The sequence below is a fragment of the Petaurus breviceps genome, unplaced genomic scaffold, assembly GCF_028583685.1.
Source record: "Petaurus breviceps papuanus isolate PSGF00001 unplaced genomic scaffold, PetGlider_PUasm1.0 134900, whole genome shotgun sequence".
Classification (NCBI taxonomy): domain Eukaryota; kingdom Metazoa; phylum Chordata; class Mammalia; order Diprotodontia; family Petauridae; genus Petaurus; species Petaurus breviceps.
The window spans coordinates 22,492-29,031 of NW_027185684.1; the positions used below are offsets into that span (position 1 = coordinate 22,492).

Below are 6,540 nucleotides of genomic sequence, written 5' to 3' on the forward strand. Positions count from 1 at the left end.
CCCTGCCCCGCTGACAGCTGTCACTCAGTGACCTGGAGGTGGGGGGTAAGAGAGGGAGGGGGTCTAGCCCAGCAAGGGCCTCTTCAATCAGAGCCCAAAAGGAAACGCATTCAGGAGAGCCATTATTTATTTATTTATGCAAAAGTGAACCGACTTTGTGAGACAGACAGGTAGCTGGGCCCACCTCCCGGGCTCCCCGACCTAGATTTTGGCTCCCCTTCTGTCCCCCAAATGTCTACCTCAACAATCATTGGCCCCCATCCTTCAACTCTCTGGAGTCAGAGGAACTTGGGGATTTGGGGGCAAAGGGAGGGAACCCCCTCCCTCTGCAGTCCCCGCCCCCCTTGCAGATCCTCAAATCCAGCCTCGTTTACCCCTCCCACAGTCGCCGTCCCCCTTCACCCCCCCTCCCAGTCACATTCCCGAATCGCTGAAGCAATTTACAGTTCGAAATCCAAAGGCAGAGAAGAGGTGGGGAAGTGGGAAGGTGGGAAATGGGGGGGGGGCGGCAGGCAGGGAGGAGAGGAAAGGGGCGAGAAGCAACACCGGGGGCCCATCGCCCCAGAGCCGTGAGAGCTGCGGGGCAGCCAGGAAACCCGAGAACCGCCCCCCCCCCCCCCCCCCGCCCCCCCCTCCCCAGCCGCCTGGGCTCCGCTCCGCTCCCCTCCCCTCCCTTGCCCGGCTCTGCCAGCCAGGCTGAGCGGCCGCCCCGCGCGCAAACAAAGACAGACGGCACCGCGAGCACCGCAGCCGCGGGGCCGGGGAGCGACGGCGGGAGGCGCGGGGGGCGGGGGCCGGGGCCACCCCGGGAGGGGGGCCACACAAAAGACCCCGGCAGTCCTGCGGCTGGCAGGGAGGAGAGGAGGGGGAGGGGGAGGAGGGGGGGGGGGGGGGCCGAGGCTGCAGGACTCACCGAACTGCTGGGCTCCGTCCGGGGCTCGCTCCTGCCAAGCCGAGCCGAGCCGGGCCGGGCCTCCGGGGGACTGCTCTCTTCCGGCGACGCGGGCTCTCGGCGGCTGCTGGGGAGAGTCACGGAGCCCTCAGCGCCCCTGGCCGCCAGCACTGACAGCATTTCTATCTCCTCGGCTAACTCCCCTGGACATGGTGGTCCCCCTCCTCCCTCCTCCTCCGCCCTCCCCTCGCCCGCTCTCTCGCTCTCCTTTTCTCTATCCCTTTCTCTCCGGGGGCCCGGGGCTCGCCCCCCCAAAAAAAACCCTTCCAGCTGCCGCGCGCGCGCGTGTGCACACACACTCACCCACAGTCACACTCACACACAGCGCTGGACCACCCCTCCCGCCCCCTCCCCAACTGCAAACCTGGGAGAAAAATCTTCTCTCGGCAGGCAGTCCTCCTCCTCTTCCAAATCCTCCTCCCCTGAGCGCCCCTCTCTCTCTCCCTGACCGTCTGTCTGTCCCTGTGGCTGTCTGTCTAGCTAGACTAGAGCCTCCCTCCGGGCGCGGGGCTGGGTGGATAAAGGAAATGAGGACAGAAAGCAGAGGTTGGCTTTGGGTGGTGGTAGCTGGATTTCCCCCCTCCTTCCCTCCCTCTTTTCCTTCCCTCCCTCCCTCCTTCCCTCTCTCTCTCCTTTCGTCTCTCTCTCTCTCCCTCTCTCCCTTTCTCTCTCCCCCTCCCACCAGGCCCCCTCCCCTCCCCTCCTCTCTCCTCCTCCTGCCTTCTGGTGCCTCCGCTTTGTAGCGCTGGGGCTGTGCGGGTGTCTAGCTGTCTGTGTGTCTGCCCTCCTGGCCGTCTGTCTGTCTCCCTCCCAGTATGTATGTAGGTGCGGGCTGCTGGCTCTCCGGCTCTCGCCTGGCTCTCCTCTTTTTGGCTCTCTCCCTCCCTCTCCCTCTCCCTGCCTGGCTTTCTCAGTCCCCTCCGCCGCCGCCGCCGCCGCCACCGCCACCACTGCCTCTGCTGCTGCTACTGCTGCTGCTGCTGCCCCTGCCGACTGTGAGCTCGGCTTACCTTCCCTGCTCACCATCCGGAACCCCAGGGAGAGCTCGGCCCGGAGCATGCCGGGAGTTGTAGTTTCCGCCTGGCCGCTGGCAGCACCGCGTGCGGCCCGAGGGGGCGGGCGGTTGGGGCCGAGGAGCGGAGGAACGAGGCGGGCTCATGTTCTGCCCCGCCAGGGTTGCCGCAGCCCGACTCGTGGAGAGCGAGGAAGGGTAGCTGACCCCCTAGTTCTGGGGTTCTTAACTTGGAGTCCATGAACTTGGTTTAACAAGATATCTTGAGAACTGCATTCCAATAAAATTGGTTTCCTTAGTAATCCTATGGATTTTATGTTATGCATTGAAACACATTTATTCTGAGACGGGTTCCACAGGGTTCACTACACCAACAAAGGGCCCGTGATATGAAAAGATAAAGCCACTCCACTCCTAGTTGGTGGTGATAGTGGAGAGGGTGTGTGAGGCAGGGATGCTGGTTTGCCAAGGGGAATCCCTGGGATTGGGGATGGGGTACCAGAAAGGAGAAAATCTGCCTCTGGAAATTCCGAGGCTGTTTTTCCTGTTTGGGAAATGTTCATTCTTCCCCAGCAAGGCCCAGTGGAATACGCTCTCCCCCTTCCAGGGCCCCATTCTTTTCAGCAGGCCTTCCTGTAGATCCCAGGACCCCTGCTTTGCAGGGAGAACACCCCCTCAGACAGCCTCCTACCACTATTTTTTGCCACCACCAGGCTTGGACCTGGGGAGGTGTTTGCAGGAAGAAAAGCAGAGAGGGACCACTGAGAAGGAAAAAGTCCAGATAATCTCCAGATAATCTCCTGGATAACTGGGAGTGGTGATATATTTCCATCATACCAGCCAGGTAGTTGCAGATGGAGAGCACCTACACAAGAGTAGGAAACTAGGCATTTTTCAGGAGGGGTCAGTTTGGGGCAAGAGTGAAAGCAGGAAGTTGGTGCAGAGACCAAATCCTGAGGTAGGGGAGGGGGCATATGTTCAGCCATCATCTCTCCCTGAGCAGAGTCTGACTGCATCCTTCCACCTCACCCAACATCCTGCTGTCTGATTGTGTCTGGGTCTCTGCCCTCTTCTCCTAAGCCTTGATTGTTCTGTTGGTTTCTGGCCTCTTATTGGACCTGGTGATAACCCTCATGTTACAATGGAACTGGAGGGGGTGGAGGGACACCTGAACAGCTAACTTTCTGTGAAGTTACCCTTGTCACTGCCTCCCCTCCAAAGCCTGATGCCAGATTCTTTCCAGGAAAGAATGCCCTTTCTCTAGTCCTAGCCTCAGAACCAGCCTGGGACTCTCCTAAAAGGCAATAAGATGTTTTGGGGGTAGGGGTGAAGCAGGGAGATAAGAATAACTCACATCTAAGCCTCCCACCCTGTGAAGTGATACAGGAGCAAAATCATTGATTCTTCAGTAGGAGGATCTAGGTTCCAGTCCCTGACAGTTTTACTACCTGTATGACCTTGGGCAAGTCCCTCTTTTCATTGAACTCAGTGGCATCATCTCTAAGATGAGAGGGTCAGACTAGATGGCCTCTGAAGTCCTTGCCAGCTCTCAATTTATGTTCCTATGAAGATAGAGTCTGTTATTCTCATTTCACAAGTGAAGAAACTGAGACTAGGGGATAAGGCATGGGAATCTACTGGAAATCTTGCTTTTCAGTCTCTCTTTCCCCTAACAAAAGGATGAGAAGAAAGGGGGACATCAGAGCTTTTCTGTCCCGTGACTTAATATTCAGACGGGTCCAGGGAGGCTTTCCCCACCCTTTCTCTAGGGACTACAGAGTCCTCTGGCACCCCAGCCCAGAAAAGCCTGCTTCCCCTGGAAAGTAGAATTCGATTCAGGTTCAAAGATTTATTAATTGAATGGGAAGCATTAAAAGGTCAGGTATTAATCAAAGAGATGCTTAAAGCTGTCAGAGGCCCTTCTTCAGGTTTGGATCCAGGCTCTACAGTTATCATAAAATATACATCATGTTGGCACTCAGCCCTAGCAAAGGGGAACTTTGTGATTTTGCTTCAAGGGTAGGAGGGGCTCCCAGCTTAGGTCTTGCCCCCACATACTAGGGCTTGCCCCTAGGCACAAGGACCCCACCCAGTCTGAATCACAAGCAAAGGAAGGAGTTGGAAAGCTTCCAGGAATCCATTCCTGGTAGAGGGGAGTAAAGAACAGGGCTGGGAAAGACAGGGATGGATGTTACCCTTACTCACACATAAGTACCCAGGGTTTAGACTTATGATGGTACCCAAATGAAGCTCCAGTCTTTACCCAGCCCAGAGGCCTAGGGTCTGTTAGGGACTGTGAAACTGTGTCCATCTCTTCTGCTGTCCATTTAGATTTTTGTTTTCTGTTGGAGTAAAGTCATGCAGGGAGGAATTCCCCCTTCCCCCTTTCTAGAGAGATACCCAGTAAGAGCAGGTAGGAGTACTGGGGAGATGCTATGGGCAAATGTGAGGTGGAGGGCAGGGTGGTCACATGCTATTTAGAGCAATGTGATTTCATAGATTGTCAAAGCTGAGCAGGGTACCTGTAGCATAGAGAACATGGAGACCTAAGAATATAGAATGTCAGTACTGGGAGGGGACCATATAAATGGGAACCTAGAATTTTAAAGATGAGGACCCAGGGAAGAGGAGGAATAATGTGCCCAAGAGTGTGAGTTTCAGCATTCCAGGGAGCTGAGCACCGGGGGTGGTACAGACTGCTCCTGCCCCAGAGGGACATGGGAGGGGGAGGTTGAAAGAATGGAAAGAGGCCATTCTGATCCAAATCCCACATGGCTGGCTCTGGCCCCTGACCTCAGCTACAGAGGGTCTCTGTGTCCTCTCCCAGGCTTGTCAGACCTCCTTCACAATCCCAACCCTTGGTCTTGTTCCCCGCCCCCCGCCCCAACCCAGAGTGGGGTGTCTCCCTAAACAAGTATGATCTCTGGGTCTTCCCACGGGCTGCTGCCGCCACCTGGTGGCAGTCCTCACGTGCCCATCAGTGCCACTTGCGGTGGATATGGCCAGTCTGGCCCTGGGGTTGCTCTTCTTCCGCTTTCTCTCCAGAGCCCCTTGGGGTGCAGAGGTGGGAGGCTGAGGAAGTAAATGCAAAGATTGGGTATCAGTGCAGCCTCTAGAGAGACCATTCTTCCTCCTTTTCCTTTCCTCCTGTGACTGAGGTGTTGGGAGACTGGGAGAGTAGTGGGGTTCACAGACTGGTCTAAAGACAATTGATAGCCTGGATGACTAGATGTGGGCAGCAGAGATGGAACTGACCCCCATCAGTGCAGGTCCTTTAGGTGGGGATGGGGGTGGGTGGTACAGAGCTAAAGGCCAGAAGTTTAGGGGCCAAAGTTGTATGCAGGAGACTGGGGTTAGAAGTTAATCTTAGAAGCTGAGGGGCAAAACCCTGGGTTTTGGGGTTGAATTTTAGAACTAAGGGGAAGTATAGAAGGAACAGAACAGAATAAGGAACAGAAATGAGGAGCTGGGGTCAGTAGTCTGTAGGGGAAACCAGAATGGGGCCATCAGTTAGATTCAGCACTGAGTACTTGAAGAGTAGAGCTCTGGGGCTGGGCTGGGGCTGGGGGAGAGAAGATAAAATTCAGAGGAAAGGAGACTGGGTGAGATTTCTAGCCCAGGGGAAGGGGCCAAACCCAGCACCACCACTCTTCAAACAGCGGTGATCTCACAGAAAGAATTGAGAGACATCCAGAAGGCCAATGACCCCATCCTCTTTCTCTGGGAGCTTAGGTAGGGTAAGGTAGGTTCTGCCCAGTTTCTATTTGAGGAAACCAAGGTCCAGAGGGCTGAAGCCCTTACCGAAAGTTACACAGCCATGGAACTTAAGTTAAGAACTCAGGTCTCAGACCTGAGCCTCATGGACCTAACCTTTCCTGGGGGTCAGGATTAACTGCCCTCTAGGTGAGCAGGGAGCTCTAAGGACTTGGCCCACTACATCCAGGGGCAGGGAGACCCCAAATGCAGGAAGCCCCACAGCACAACACAGTCTAACTGTTCCCCCTCCCTGCTCCTCTTCTTTCCTTAGGAGTCCAGTCATTGCCCAGGAGGTGGAGGAGGATGGGATTTGACTGGGGTTCTGCTGTGGCCGCTAGCTGACATGAAGAAGATATGATGTTGCTTGGCATGGGCAGCTTCCTGAAGAAGTTCTTCCTCTGTCTCATCTGCTGGCTTTAAAGTCCCAGGCCCCAGAGCCATTCCACCCACATCCCCCTCCCCTTAACATAGCTCCCCCTCCCCCCTGCATTCCTCCCAGCAACAGGAAACCCCAGATCCAGCCCAGACTTCAAACATCTCCTCCCTCCTGGGCAGGGGACGTGGGAGGAGAGGGCAGAGAGCAGAGGGCAAAGGTCATCTTTGTTCCTGCCTGAGGTGATGAGGGACCTGGTACAGGGGAGGGGGGACAGGAGGTGAGGCTAGAGGTTCCCCTTCTGAATCACAGACCAGAGACAAGAGTGTACATGTGAAAGAGTGAATGCCTGGGTCTGTGTGTGTCTGTGTGTGCCTAGGGAAAATATCGACTGGTACTTCCCCCCCCAATCATGAATCTGGGTCCCAGCTCTGCATTCATTTGCCT

General features: G+C 55.9%; 1 long non-coding RNA gene across 1 annotated transcript; it reads right to left on the reverse strand.

Annotated features, from left to right (window-relative positions):
* Window positions 1-910: 910 nt before the first annotated feature.
* On the reverse strand, window positions 911-2,382 carry LOC138174719 (uncharacterized). Its single transcript, XR_011171809.1, has 3 exons — window positions 1,673-2,382; window positions 1,317-1,462; window positions 911-1,019 (listed from the first exon to the last, which is right to left on the reverse strand). It is a non-coding gene; the product is annotated as an uncharacterized lncRNA (long non-coding RNA).
* Window positions 2,383-6,540: the final 4,158 nt, after the last annotated feature.